The sequence below is a fragment of the Erpetoichthys calabaricus genome, chromosome 3 (assembly GCF_900747795.2).
Source record: "Erpetoichthys calabaricus chromosome 3, fErpCal1.3, whole genome shotgun sequence".
In the NCBI taxonomy this organism is placed as follows: domain Eukaryota; kingdom Metazoa; phylum Chordata; class Cladistia; order Polypteriformes; family Polypteridae; genus Erpetoichthys; species Erpetoichthys calabaricus.
This window is the reverse complement of record NC_041396.2, coordinates 142116226-142131835: the sequence shown is the minus strand read 5'-3', so window position 1 is coordinate 142131835 and position 15610 is coordinate 142116226. Positions and strand designations below refer to the sequence as shown.

General features: G+C 39.6%; 1 long non-coding RNA gene across 1 annotated transcript in view; it reads right to left on the bottom strand.

Annotated features, from left to right (window-relative positions):
• Nucleotides 1–6189: 6189 nt before the first annotated feature.
• LOC114643367 (uncharacterized) overlaps nucleotides 6190–15610 on the bottom strand; it is a 59181-nt gene continuing 49760 nt past the window's right edge. Inside the window, exons 2-3 of the long non-coding RNA XR_003714769.2 lie at nucleotides 7187–7293; nucleotides 6190–6220 (exon numbers count right to left, since the gene is read on the bottom strand). This is a non-coding gene — a long non-coding RNA (uncharacterized LOC114643367). The remainder of the gene's footprint in view (nucleotides 6221–7186; nucleotides 7294–15610) is intronic.

Here is a 15610-nt window from a genome sequence, read left to right as displayed (position 1 = left end):
ATGTGTTGTAGTGATCTCTTTGCAACATTTACGCTCATAGCCACAGCGGCTGGCACACGGGCTTCAGATTTATTGCATTCTTGCTAAGCATCTCTTACCTGAGCTTTGCTGAATTTTCATCCTGTTCATTCCCCACGTAACATTTTTATGCTGTGTCGCTTTCCTTCACTCATCTGTCAATCCTATTGATCAGTGCCGCTGTTCTTGTTCCCCTTATATCCCTTCCTCTGGCTGTCTTAATTTGCATATACTGGAGCTGATCATCTCAGCACTGGGCCTACTCGCTACAGTACTATTATCGACAAATAAAAAATCGCATGTTCTAATTTTCTTTTTTTTCTATAAAAGCACCAAATGTCAATCAAATCACTCTTTTAGATTTTGGGATAAGTTTTTCTGTTTTAAGGGTTGTTTTAAAAGGTAAATATTTTTATATCAATGTGTCTTTTCTTAACATATATCTACTCCAATAGATCCTGCCAAATTTGCAAATGGGAAGTAATGCCTTTGTTAATGAGTGAGTGTTGGTTAACTTTGCCTTGTATACAGATTATGAGTTCCTTGATAACATTTGCATTCTTTAATGAATTAAGGTTTTCTCTGCTTTTGGAAAACTCCACATCAAATGTAACAACTTCAAAATCAGTAAATAATAGAATAAGAGTAAATATGATGCATTACCATTACAAGCTTCCTAATTGCCTGAAAGACAAAATATTAAACAAAATAAATAATTACTTTTCTTTTATATCAACAATCAGTGTTTTGTTCAATATATTTAAAAATATTTTTAGAATAAAAATGAATAAACGACATATACAAAAACAATACATTAACAATCGAAAATGTGCCCCTTTTATGTTCATTCCCTCATACTTCATTGTCTCTTATGCTAGCTTTCTCCTGTTATAAACATGTTAGGTATGGCTCAGTGGACTCCATTGATTTTTCCTTGTGTTGACTCTTTTTTCTTCATGATTTACTCCCTTGAATGTGTGCACTATGCTCTATTCTAAACTTTCAGAAAGTATTCATTCTCTTTCTTAAGTTACCCCAGACGAGAAAGTATGGCACAGTTTGCTAGTGTTCTGCATGAACTCCTCACACAGCACAGTAAGCTGTTAACTGCAGTAAAGTAATTAGTCCAAGCCCTTTCTTGTGAAGTCATTTAACTCTTCCATCATCCAAGTACTGGGAGAAGTTGGCAGCTGTATTTAGTGCCAGTAAAAAAACTGTCTGTAACAAAATGCTAAACAGCAAGCCTGTATGATAGGTTGCTGTGAGTAGAAGTTTTCTCTGCCTCAAGAAGCAAAGAATGATAGCTTCAAGTAGTAACCTGTGAACACTTTATACACAATAAATGTAACAATGTCAAGTCAATAAACATTGGAGTAGGCATAAATATGCTACAGTACCATATGGACCCTCTTAATTACCTTAAAAAATAAACTAGTCAAGTCAAGTCAAGTCAACTTTATTTATAAAGCACTTTACATACAACAGCCGCTGACCAAAGTGCTGAACATAGACTAAAATAAATTTTAAACAAAAACAAAATAATAAATAAGTAAATAAAATACAATAAATAAAACTAATTAAAACATAGTAAAAACAACTAAACAGAGTTAAAACAGAGTAAAATCAACTGCTCACACAGGATTAAACGCCAAACCAAAAAGGTAAGTCTTAAGAGCAGACTTAAAAATGGGCAGTGAGGAGGCCTGTCTAATGTGGATCGGCAGTGAATTCCAGAGCCTTGGAGCCACAACGGAAAAAGCCCTATCCCCCCTGAGCTTTCGCTGAGTCCTAGGCACATCCAGAAGCAGCTGACCAGCTGATCTGAGTGAGTGGGAAGGAGAGTGCATATGCAGCAGCTCAGCGAGGTAGGGCGGAGCAAGCCCATTTAAGGACTTAAAAACAAATAAAAGAATCTTAAAATGAACTCTAAACTGAACAGGCAGCCAGTGCAGTGAGGATAATACAGGTGTGATGTGCTCATTCTTTCGCGTGCCAGTTAAAAGGCGTGCAGCAGCATTTTGCACCAGCTGCAGCCGAGACAGGGTGGACTGGCTAACACCAACATACAATGAATTACAATAGTCCAACTGGGTTGTAATAAAGGTGTGGATTACTGTTGTAAATTGATCTTTGGAAAGAAAGTTTTTTATCTTTGCCAAACGTCTTAGCTGAAAAAAAACAGATTTCACCACCGCACTGATCTGACTGTCCAGTCTAAAATCCTCATCTATCCTAAAACCCAAATTTGTAATAACAGGCGTACCATATTGTGCAAGGGGACCCAAATCCACAGGAGCAGAAGTAGAAATAGACCCACTGGTGCCCCCAGGACCAAAAACTATAACCTCTGTCTTATTTTCATTAAAATTTAAGAAGTTTACTGCCATCCAAGCTTTCACCTCTTCTAGGCACATAACCAAAGTTTGTATGGAATAAGCATCCTTGCGTTTTGAGGGGTACATAAACCTGAGTATCGTCTGCATAACAATGGAAAGCAATTTTATGCTTTCTAAGAATAGAGCCAAGAGGCAGGAGATACAAAGAAAATAGCAGAGGACCAATTATGGAGCCTTGCGGAACCCCACATGATAGTGAAGCAGAGGAAGATCTAAATTCATCTTGCCTCACTGAAAAGTTCTTTGAGTCAAGTATGATTTAAACCACGCCAAGGCAGTACCACGAATGCCCACACAGTGCTCCAGACGAGATAATAAAATACTATGATCTATAGTATCAAAAGCAGCTGTTAAATCGAGCAGAACTAAAATCACATAATCCCCTGAGTCTGTTGCCAAAAGGATGTCATTAAAAACCTTCAGTAATGCGGTTTCAGTACTGTGAAGCGGCTTAAAACCAGATTGAAACACTTCGAGCACATCACTTTCATCTAAAAAGGCTTTCAATTGAATATACACACTTCTCTCCAAAAAACTATTAAAAATGTACTTAATAATTTTGTTTTTATATCAGCAATCATTGTTCTTCTAAAATTTTCTAGAATATAAATGTCATAAACTAATCCAATACGTTGACAATTTAATATTTGTTCATTTTAAGTGCTTCCAGTCATACTTAATTGGGTGTAATGTTAACTTCCTCATATTAAAATAAATAAAGGGAAGGATAATACTATAGAAATATGAACATACAATAGATAACCCAGACCTAATTAGCCTTCTGAATATAATAAATCTACAAAATGTACTTTAAACCAAAACACAAGTTAACGTCAGGTTTAAAATTTTAATTGGTACCTCTATGGCTCTTCCTAAAATTCTTCTTATGATTCCATTCTGTAATTGTAATTCCTGAAGCTAAAATAAAAAGTAATGTTTTTGTTAATTCATCAGTCTGTCCATCTGTTCATTTTCTCAGCATTCTTTTTTGCATTACAAGGTTGCGTTGAACTGCATTGTGCACAAAGCCCACTCGTGGACAGGATGCCAGTTCACTTCAGTTTGTTAATCCACATTTATAGCTTCATATATATCTGTTTATATTCTAGCTGATGACAAACTATTCTTTAGAATTTCACTATTACATTTCTCTGAAGTTTAATATTTTATTTAAAAAACATTGGCTAGTAGCATATAACAAATATGGATATGGTTTATATTCCATAAATTAATTTCTGATAATATAAATACATTTGTACATCTACCTAATGCTCTGCTGATTCACTAAATCCAACTCAGAGCTGTGGGGGTCTGGGGTCTATTATGGCAGCAGTGGGCAGATAACAGCCACAGCCCAGGTCCATCACAGGGCCCATACCCCCACCAATTTAAAGCAAACAATTTATCAGCACATCTTTATGGACATGAGAAGGAACCTTTAATGCCCAAAGGAAAACCCACATGCAAACTTCATGCAGATGAATAAGATCCCCAGATACGGAGTCTGTGAAGCAGCAGTGCTACCCAATGTGCCACATACATTATACCAGTCAAGCCCCCTGAGTCTAGAGTCACATGTTGCATTCCATAGAATCACACAGAGCAGGGGATATGGACCCAAAGTAGCAGAGGTGTAGTTTGGAAAAACTAACATTTCTACCAACATTTATTGTTGTGTCGTGATTGCTACTGACTACTCGTTAACTGTTGTGAGCTGTGCGCAATTTGACTGAAGTTGCAAATAAATTTTTTCATGCACATAATGCATTCACTTGTACAGAGCTTGTTCTACATGAATACATGCACTGAAGCATGATATAAGATACAACATCAATAATGCATACTAAGCAGCAGTAAGTTAGCAAGTAGAACGTATGTAGCATCTGATTAAAATGGAGGTAATGGACCAATATACACTTTCCTATGTGCAATATCTTGGCATTACGTCATTACTATGGTCCCTATTGTATCTGTATACTTTGACTTCTGCTACTGTTTAAATTTTTTTCTCACTCAAGAGTTTTTGATGTAATGCTGTAGCGTAATCTCCTTTAATCAATAACACACCTTCAAATATTGCACGTTGTGAGGTAAGGACTGAATAATTGGTTTTCTTCACAGTAACTTTGCGTTAGAAAAGAAAACACAGCACACAGTAAGAATAACAGAATAAAGAAACATTCAGTACAGTTCATCGTATTAACAACTGTAAAACCTTTTACATTTTTATTATACCCTCAGAATCCCAAATGGTGCATGCTTCACCCAGCAAGTTGCTCATCCATCCATCCATTTTCCAACCTGCTGAATCCGCACACAGGGTCACGGGGGTCTGCTGGAGCCAATCCCAGCCAACACAGGGCACAAGGCAGGAACCAATCCCAGGCAGGGTGCCAACCCACCGCAGGACACACACAAACACACCCACCACACACTAGGGCCAATTTAGAATCGCCAGTCCACCTAACCTGCATGTCTTTGGACTATGGGAGGAAACCAGAGCGCCCAGAGGAAACCCACACAGACACGGGGAGAACATGCAAACTCCGCGCAGGAAGGACCCAGGAAGCGAACCCGGGTCTCCTAACTGCGAGGCAACAACGCTACCACTGCGCCACCCTCAAGTTGCCCATTCAAATGAAAAATAATGTGATTTATTTCACTTTATGGACTCACAAAGAGGAAACCAACTGTGATTCTGATTCTGTGATTCTGACTCTAATTCTGATAGATGGTGTCACGCATACATATCTGAGGATCACCAGTTCCAGGTCATAGAGATATGTAGTACCATCATGTAGATATGTAGGATAAGAGGGGGCACTGTTGCTAACATAATCATCTCCTTCTTCCTCCTCAGCTCCAAGAAGACACCCAGTTAGGGCAACTCATTCTGGCTCTTCCAGGTTGAGTCCTATAAAGCCAGACTTCCCCGGAAGGAGACGTCTCACTTCTGGGACAAGCCAGACCAGAAGATTGAGCTCCTTAAAGCCAAACCCACTCAACCAAGCAGCAGTTACAGGTTAAAAGAAGCATGTAGTCTGTGTTTTCATTATTTCATTATTAGGATTTTCTTTTAATTAAATGGGATGATCCAGTTGGTATCCTAACACTTCTTTATACCCATTCGAGCACGACACGACAGAGACAGACAGACAGACAGACAGACAGACAGACAGACAGACAGACAGACAGACAGACAGATAGATAGATAGATAGATAGATAGATAGATAGATAGATAGATAGATAGATAGATAGATAGATAGATAGATAGAGGACAATATGCCTCAAATACTTAAACATATGATAATATGATAAAACCTCGTACCAGAGCTGCTGCATCTGCTGCAAAGAAAAAGAGAAATAATAACAATTATCACTTATTTCTTGGATGTTTTTAAACAATTTAAAACTTCACAAATGTTTGGGTGGTACTGGTGTTACTCAAGGCTGACAATTAGACAATTCTGAACACACAATTAAGCCCATTTCCTATAAATTACATTCAAAGAATGAACTACACACAGAAAACTCAAATGACAGAAGTAATTTATGACATCATTATTGACATTTTGACCAGTTATATTCATCTGCGACGCTACTGTGACTTTAATAAAGTTGACAGCTCTGTTCTTTCAATACTACAAGGTTGATGAGTAATACAACTTACAATGAATATAATTATGAAAGTGAGAAAGGTGGGTGTTTTATACAAAACTTATACAATACCAGCTATCAAAAAGCAGTGAATGTATAAGGATGTGAAAAAAGCATTACCCATTTCCTCTTTGGCAGGAATATCAGACTGAAACACAAAAGAGTTTATTGTTACATGTACCTATAATACACATACATCTATACTATATAGAAGCATATTTGCAAATTTAAAAAGTAATTGAAAGGATTTTGAGGGCCAGCTTCAGCAGAAAATAAAGCTCTTAGTTTCCAGATTTGGAGCCCTTAGCTGCCCTGTAAACTATTGCACTTGCTAGGATCATCTAAAATGTGACTTCATGTTGTCTGAAAAATCTAGTTAAGTAATATTCATGTAAGCTGCTCAAACTAAACAAATAACCATACCTATGGTTATGCATGTGTGTCAGAGGAGCACCTCCAGGGCTCATCTAAGGTATGCAATAACCCGATGGGGTCAGAGGTGGCGCTGTCACTAACGTTATCACCTTTATTTTTCACCACAGCACTGAGAAAGCAAACCTTGAGGGCAACTCACCCTTCCCCTTCTAGTTGGAGGAGTCTAAAAACCTGATGCCCTTTAATGCTGGCATCTCATTTGGACCCGGACTTATAAGAGGGCGGAACTCCACAAGCCCGGCCCACTCTTAAGAGCCAACTACTTTAAGAAGCCCGGAAGGCTATTTATGCTTGTTGTGTTTTGTGCCCTCGTGCTCCTGCTGTTACAATTAAAGGGGCAACCCGGCTAGCATCCCAGTACTTCTCTGGACTCACCCTGTGTTCCTTCCACTCATCCACACTGTATATAACTTTTAACCACAGTTTTAATGTACACATTTATATTAACAGCTCATCTCTTCAGAAATACTGTGGAGCTAATTAATTAAAGATATCACATTTCATCTTAAGTTATTATGCTGTACTTGATCCTACAGATCTTTTGCCATCTTTTCTTATTAAATAGATCACATTACATTCATTCTTTATCAAATAAATATTTTTTTTGTCTAATTATATTGTACTTATTGCCTAAACACTACAAAAATAATAAATAAAATAATAATTAAGTAAAACTTACATGACTTGTGACAAGTGCAGTGAAGACTGCCAAGACAGCGAATACAGCAAACTTGTTCATGGTGTTGGCAGAGGACAGCCAAGGATGATGATCATCTTCAGAAACACCTTGGCTTTAAATTTGTAACAAGGGTGCTGCAAAATTTTCCTACATTTAAAAACATGAAAAAAAGTAAAGTTTTGTCAATGAAAATTAGATGAAAATAGGTGATTTCAAAAGAATATTTGTGTTCTAACTGGGACAGCAAAGTAACACATAACAAATAATATTCTGAATGTTGCTTAATCTATTTCAGTGAATCATGGGGGCCAAAGCCAACCCTTGGACCACTGGGTGCAAATCAGAAGGGCACGCTGGACAGGACGCTAGTCCTTCATTTACACACAGGTCTACTTTGCAATCGTAAATGAATCTAATGCACACACATTCACTCACACACACACGTCTTTAAATAAAAGCCTATTAAACTGTAGCTGAAACACTTACAATGCAAACATTTATTAAAAAATGGTCAATTTTTTCTCCTGTTTCAGAGCTTAATACTGTGCAAACTATGATGTTGCCTGTCAAGATCCTCAAGCAACATGCTACATTTAAAATATCTGCTGTCTCCTTTCTCGGTCCCTTTTAATTGCTTTTCTTCTATATTGTTGGTTTTTATAGCAGTTGATTGGCCCACTAACATACACGGAGAGCTTAGCTTTTTCCGTAGAGATACTGGTTTCAAACCCATACAATGGGAGACCCTGGAGAGCAGCCTCTCAGTTTATTGCTTGTTTTGTGAATGGAGTATAAAATCTGTCCTGCAGTACAGTGTCGAAGTACATTCGAGATCTATTTAGTCAGTGGGAATTGAACCTTGAGAGAATACTGTGCAATGGTGGGCGTGAGTGAGGACAGCGAGGTGATTGGCTGCCTCTCTGTATTGCTTAGAAGAAAATGGTGAGACAAGTTGTTTCTTGTCTGTTAAGAATCAGAGAGCAACCAAAAAGAAAGTGACCTGCTGACCCTGTACATATAAAATTGTATGAAACCCAGTGTGAAGATGAATAGTCAACTGAAGGATGGACTAAATTTTAAGTAAGCAGCACAGGAAGATTAATACTGTATGCAATGTCAGACAGGCAATCTGCGCCAACTTCATATCATTTGTAAATTATTATACATGTGACTTAAATGACTTCCTCACAGGCTCAGTTGAGGTATGTAGTGACCTGCTGTGATGAGATGGGGAGCTGCAGCTAACATTGTCATCTCCTTCTTGCCCCATGGTGCTGAGAAACTGTCCAGTGAAAGCATTTGACCCCACCCCTTCGGGTCCAGCCGTCCTAAAACCTGAACATGCTGGGAGGAAGCGTCAGTTACTTGGCAGAGGAACTCACTGCATGGAGCTTTGATAAAAGCTACAATGTTTTTAAATTCCCACATACTGGGCTCACACCCAAATTATTTCTTTTGTTTTTTTGATATCATTGTTCACGGACAATAAAAGGGATGACCCGGTTGGCACCCCAAAATTTCCTTGCTGTTTCCCAGAGCTGTCATTCCTGCACCCAGCCACAATATATACAGTAGAACCCCAATAATATGCACCCTGATTAACCATATTATCCAAGGTGAATCTATAAATGTAATAAACTACTCACTTATAGTTCATAAAAGCTTTGCTGTAAATACTGTACTGAGCGCGTAAACATTATACTTATAAACTCGGCTGTATCAAACAAACGTTCCAGGAGTTGGTGATTGTGGGAACTGCACCCCTCAGCTGTTGTCAGTGTTTTTGCCAGTGTTGAACATGTACACATGCTCTTCTGTTTTGTTCACTTAGGACTTTTGTGTTTACACAACAATGAGGACTGCACAAATAATTACACAAGGTTTCTCATGCAGACTAAAAGTGATCAAAACTGCAGTCTTGCATATTGAACAGCAGAAAGACACTGCACCTGCCAACAACAACTTTTTTATTATTAATAATTTTTAATCTGAAATTGCTACAGCCTTCCATTTTATTTTCAGTTTTCTGAGGTAGCATCGGTCCAGATTACCTTGGATTATAGTGGTTCAGCTGTATGTATGTATGTATGTATGTATGTATGTATAGTACAGCAACAGCTATACCCCATTGATTCCAGTCAGAATGATATATATTCAAGGTCTCCCAGATTATATTGACTCAGGCTAAGGAACACAGTCACACATGATGGAGCTCCCTGATCCAGATCCAGGCCTACTTGAGAGAACCGAAGACCTGATTTATTTTTTGCACCATTTTTTGTTCTGTTGTTTGGGACATTCGCAGTAAATGGAGTACACCAGTTGGTACCCCAACTTTTCTTTGGGTCTACTCTCCCTCATTTGCACCTCACTATATATGGGAGAGTAGACCCAAAGGAAAGTTGGGGTACCAACTGGTGTACTCCATTTACTGTGAGTGTCCCAAACAACAGAACAGAAAAAAATGTGTGTATGTGTGTATAGAAAAATACATTTTCTTTCACAATGTCACCCTTTTTGTTCTCCTAGAACAACCTGATCAGTTTCTATGGCACCTGTCTTTTGAGCCCACTTCTTTGTCAAAAATAAAGGATACAACAAGCTATTGTTTTCTTAACACATTAACATACAGCATTTGATTATTATCAAGAAAATAACGCTTATAAGTAACAACTCTAAAACAATAACAAATGGCCCTTGCAACCAGTTAAGTCCAGGTCATCTCATGTCTAACGTGATCCAAGATAGAGGAGAGGTTAAAACTCAAATCTAGAATGTAAGAACAGCTCAGATGATCCAATAATTGTACAGATGACTTCCCAAACTGCCAGTACCATATCAAGAGCCATTCAGTTTTGCAAAGCAACAGTTCAGCAGAGATTTCATCACTTGCTTCCATTGTGAGGTTCGCCACTAACTGAAGTGCTTGAGCCAGTTAATTTATTTGTCACTTGTATGACAAAAAATGTAAGCAGTGGAAGAATTACACTTCTACCACATACCAAGTCCAAAAAAAAAACAGCTTTTTGGTTGGAACCTGAATCTCTGTTCCCCTTTCCCTTCTGTAACTAGACAGATGTTGAAATGTATTATAAGCAGAACATAGGTCAAATTGTGAGACCCACATCTCACTTTGTGTAGCCAAGTATGTGCTTTCTGTCCACAGAGAAAGTATTAAGGGCTACTGAAGAGTCAGTAAAAAGGAAATGATTGGTAAGATTTCATGAAGAGTCATCCAAGAACTTTCACAATAATAAGCTGTGTAGCACACAAATGTTAAAATGTGAAGTGAGTATTAATAACCCGTCTGTTAGCCTTCCTCCACCGACTGAGCCACTGGGTCTCTCTAGACACCTGATGGTGTGTAGGTGTTTTCTTCCAATGTTGGAATTATTCTACACTGCAACAAATATGCTAACTTTGGATGACCTTCAAGCAGTAGTAAAGTTGTGCTTATCATCAACCATTGGAAGGAGCCCTTCCACTTTAGCACGAAACGCAACTCTAGGAAGAGTCCTGGTCGTTCCAAACTTCGCCCGTTTCACAATTACTGAATCCACTGTGCTCCTGAGAACACTCTGAGCTTTTGAAATGGTTTTATACCCTTGCCCTGATCTATGCCTCACCAGCATTTGTAGGACCTTAGATACACAGGTATGCACCTGTCTAGATTGTGTCCAATTGATTTAGTTTGCTAGAGGTGGAGTCCAATCAAAGTCTTCACACATGTCAAAAATAATGAAAGTAAACAGGATGCAGCTGACCACAATTTGGAGTGCCTGTCATTCATCTAACAGCACATCTGTTAGATGAATGACAGATATCAGTGTTTGTTTTTTACTAAATTTGCAGACCTTTCGGGAAAAAAAACATGTTTTCACTTTATCATTACGGGTTATCTATATTACTAAACGAATTTATGCACGGCGGACGCACCGAAGCGCATGCACTGCAGCGCCCCAGAGTCAAACCCTGCGGCTTCCCAGAGTCAGTAGGTGGCGCCCAAACACCACAACCTGTAAACTACACTTGTTCTAATCCACTGTGCCAGCAGTCAGTGTGGCATATTTGAATCACATAACGGTAATTCAGTATTAAATGTAAGTTGGATTATGCTTCCTAACAGTAAACGACTTCTACCTAACGACACAGCTACAGAACAACAAAGACGAGACCGCATGGATAACCGCATGTGCACTGCGCCGCAGTGCCCCAGAGTCAAACCCAGCGGCTTCCCAGAGTCAGTAGGTGGCGCCCAAACAACACAACCTGTAAACTAAACTTGCTCTAATCCACTGTGCCAGCAGTCAGTGTCAGCAGAGGCAAAGGTGTCACGGCTCCAAATGGAAAGAGCTCAACGATTTGTAATACAAAACCAAGCCAGTACTTCCCAGAGTCAGTACGTGCCGCCAACCTGTAAACTACACTTGCTCTAATCCACTGTGCCAGCAGTCAGTGTGGCATATGTGAATCACATAACGGTAATTCAGTATTGAATGTAAGTTGGATTATGCTTCCTAACAGTAAACGACTTCTACCTAACGACACAGCTACAGAACAACAAAGACGAGACCGCATGGATAAAAATAATACATGGAGGCTCCTACAACGCGCTTCAGACACACCAGAAGCAAAGACGTCACAGCTCCACAATGAAAGAGCTCAACTAATGGAAATACAAAACGAGCCCGTATGGATAAACACAATGAACGAATGCGCCCACAATGCCCTTCTGACACAGCAGAGGCAAACGAGTCACGGCTCCAAATGGAAGGAGCTCAACGATTAGTAATACAAACATGAGCCCGTATGGCTACGACCTGTAAACGAGCCCGTATGGATAAAAACAATGAACGAAGGCGCCCACACAAAGACACCGCTGTAGTACAAATATGTTTATTTCATTAAATGAAAACCTTTTAATGGCTACGACCTGTGAACTAAACCTGAGGTAAAGCGTGCACGCCAGGTTGTACAGCAGCCTGAATGCGACTGCCCACACCACCACATATACCACGTTCGTTTAGTAATGTAGCCCTCCATGCCTGGATCCGCCGCCATGGTCACTTCAGCACGCGAATCCGCCGCCCTCAGCAAATGACTTCTCCCTGACGACACAGCCATAGAAAAACAAAAAAGAGACTGCATGGATAAAAACAATAAACGAAAGTGCCTACAACACGCTTCTGAAACACCACAACCAGATGAGTCACAGCTCCAAAAAGAAACCGCTTTAGTACAAATATGTTTATTTAATTGAATGACATTTCCCAGGACGCACCCACCCTCCATGATATTTCATCCCTCCAAATATCGGAGGGAACAAAAAGTGATTGCCATTCTTGGATTTGCGATTCTTTCGAGAATCGCGGGGTTGCTGGTTGAGTGTAGATTGATGAGCAAAAATAGGAAATTTAAACATAATAAAGTGGGCAGAGAAAGTGAAAGTGTCTGAAAACTGTCTGAATCCACTGGACACACAAAGTGGACATGGAGGCATTACTGATTTGTTAACTTCTATATAAAATGGTTTTCTAAAAAATAATGATTATACGTAGCAATGTGAGTTCACAATGAAAGTAGGTAAACATATTAAATTAGTAGTTAATTAATAGGTTAACTATCCTCATTTTCAAACATTTTTCTGTTTGCTCAAAAAACTAAATGTAGAGTATTGACCTAATTTACATCTTCTCTTTTGCAATACAGAATGAGTAATATTCTTACAAGAATACAGCCACATCTAAATTATGCTATTAGCTAGTTTTGAGCAAATTTGAGCAAATTTCACACTAACTGTTTGCAATTGTGTAACATTCAAATTCTGCATGAGCTGTGGGTGCTGAAGTAATTTAGTGATGCTACCTTCCAGTTCTGGAGCCTTAGGTTTGTATCACAGCCATGCCTAGTCTGTGTAGTGTTTGCATGTTCCTCCCGTGGCTGTGTGACTCTTTTGCCTTGTGCTCTAGTTTTTTTTCATATTCCGGTGCATGCAGATTAGGTTAAATGACAATTCTAAAGTGGCCTAGCATGGCTGAGTAATGGTGGGCATGTGTGTGAGTGCCTTGCCAACTTATTGGTTGGTTTCGGCTTCTGTATCTGATACTGCTAGGACAGGTTCCGGCCATTACAAACTCAGACTGGACTAAATGAGTGTGATGATGGATGAATAGATGCACAAGCTGTTTTGTTGATAAAAAGAGTGCACCTTGTGGTCATTAATGGGAGGCTTAGACCCCAAAACTAGACCACAATTACAGTAGACAAGGCTCTGGCTCCAAAACACTATTTGTTTTTCACAGAAACCTTTCCAAACATAAGCGTTCTTCAAACTCAAAACAAAACTGGAAATTTTTCTTTCCCTGTCACTCCCCCTCTCTCTATCTACAGTATCTGTTAGTCTTTCCTGGTCTTTTTTCTCTACTTCTACTCCAAATTAACTGTGTTCTGCCCTACTCCTGACTTAAGAGGGGTATCACTACATACAGTGCAAGCCGTGGAGCTCCACGCTAGACAGGAAACACATGACCAAAACACAAGCTTGTTTTTATCCCTCCCCCAACCCTAATCTTAACCATAAGTAGGGCATTGTGAAACATCACAATTTTTAATGTGCAGGTCATGTGTTTCTCCACACCTTCCAGTTGTTGCAGCCGCATACTCTTGCCTGACATGGCTGAGCCAGTTGGGCTCCTTTTCAAGCTGGGCTTGGGAGTACTGCCAGCACATCTGCGCTGTGGTTAGGTGGAACCTTCATGTTGTAGCACTTACTAATGTCCAGTTTATAGATGTTATTTGATACATATACAGTATATATCTTGTTTGAGGGTGATGAGGGGAGATGGAAAGAGCGAGATACTGGCTAAGTTTGAACATAGACTAGCTCAGATTCTTATTTGAACTACGCATTGTGATGACTCGTTTGCAGTCTTTTTTGAGTGAATTGTTGCATAATGCCTACTCTCTCTGAGGACTTTGGTACATTACAAAGTTTCAGTATCATTCCATTCTAATTTCCCCATTGAGCACACCCACATACAATGCCTTTAGTACAGTTGGACCAGGAGCTTAGGTTTAGGTTTAGGTTTATTTGTCATATATAGGTTAACACAGGGTCAACATACAATGAAATGTGTATGACGAGAAAAACAAGTCACTCAGCCTAGATCCAATAAAGCTTAAAAAAAGATTACAAGTTAAAAATAGACAAGTCATATAAAATAAAATGTGTATGTTTTAAAAGAAGTTATAGAGCAATATGAGTTGAATGAGCAGCAAGTACAAATGACAGTTATTGCACAGATAATGTTTTATAAGTGCAGATGCATATTCCATAAAGTGCAGATGCATGCTCCAGTCAGTATTCAGAGTGTGTGCAGGTACAGTTTGTGTGTGAGTAGTGCAATGTAGATGTAATGTCAGTGTGTGTAAGTGTTCAGGTGTTGCTGTTGAGGAGTCGAATGGCCTGGTGGTAAAAGCTGTTCTTAAGTCTTGTAGTCCGAGCAGCCAGACTCCTGTATCGTCTGCCGGACGGTAACAAGGAGAACAGCTGGCGTGCTGGATGGCTGTGGTCCTTTATGATGCTGCTTGTCTTACGCAAGCACCGATGGAGGTAAATGTCTTCAATGGCAGGAAGACTCTTGCCCGTGATGTGCTCTGCTGCTTTCACCACTCTCTGTAGTGATTTCCGGCTGCTGGCAGAGCAGCTCCCATACCAGACGGTAATGCAGCCCGTTAGCAGACTCTCGACCACACTCCTGTAAAAGTTTGAGGTGATGTTGGCATTCATGCCAAACTTCCTCAGCCTCCTCAGGAAGTAGAGCCGCTGGCGAGCTTTCTTGACCACAGTGTCTATGTGAAGGGTCCACGAGAGATCCTTGGTGATGTTTACTCCGAGGAACTTGAAGCTGTTGACCCTTTCAACTTCTATGCCACTGATGTAGATGGCCTGGTGTTCTCTGCCTTGTTGTTTTCGATAGTCCACAATCATCTCCTTGGTTTTGCTGACGTTAAGAGACAAGTTGTTATCTAGGCACCAATTACTCAATGCCAGCACCTCCTCTCTGTAGGCCGTCTCATCATTGTCAGTGATAAGGCCTATGATGGTTGTGTCGTCTGCAAACTTGATGATGGTGTTTGTTTTTGAGTGGATCAGTACTTAAGTAGAAAGGATTTCAGTGTCGGTGGAGACCACTATCTTGTAGGGAGATCAGGCTGGCCTCAATGTTGTGCAAGACAAAACGACCTTCCTTGTTGTCCCAATACAGGTGAAGAGTTGGCAGATGGACACAGTAGATGATACCGGAAGCCACTTCACACGTTAATGCAAGATGGTCACACAAAGAGTTCACACAGGCCGAATCTTTAGGTTTGTCCTGACAGTTGAGAATGAATATAAAATAGGTAGAGTCCTTATGGAGTACT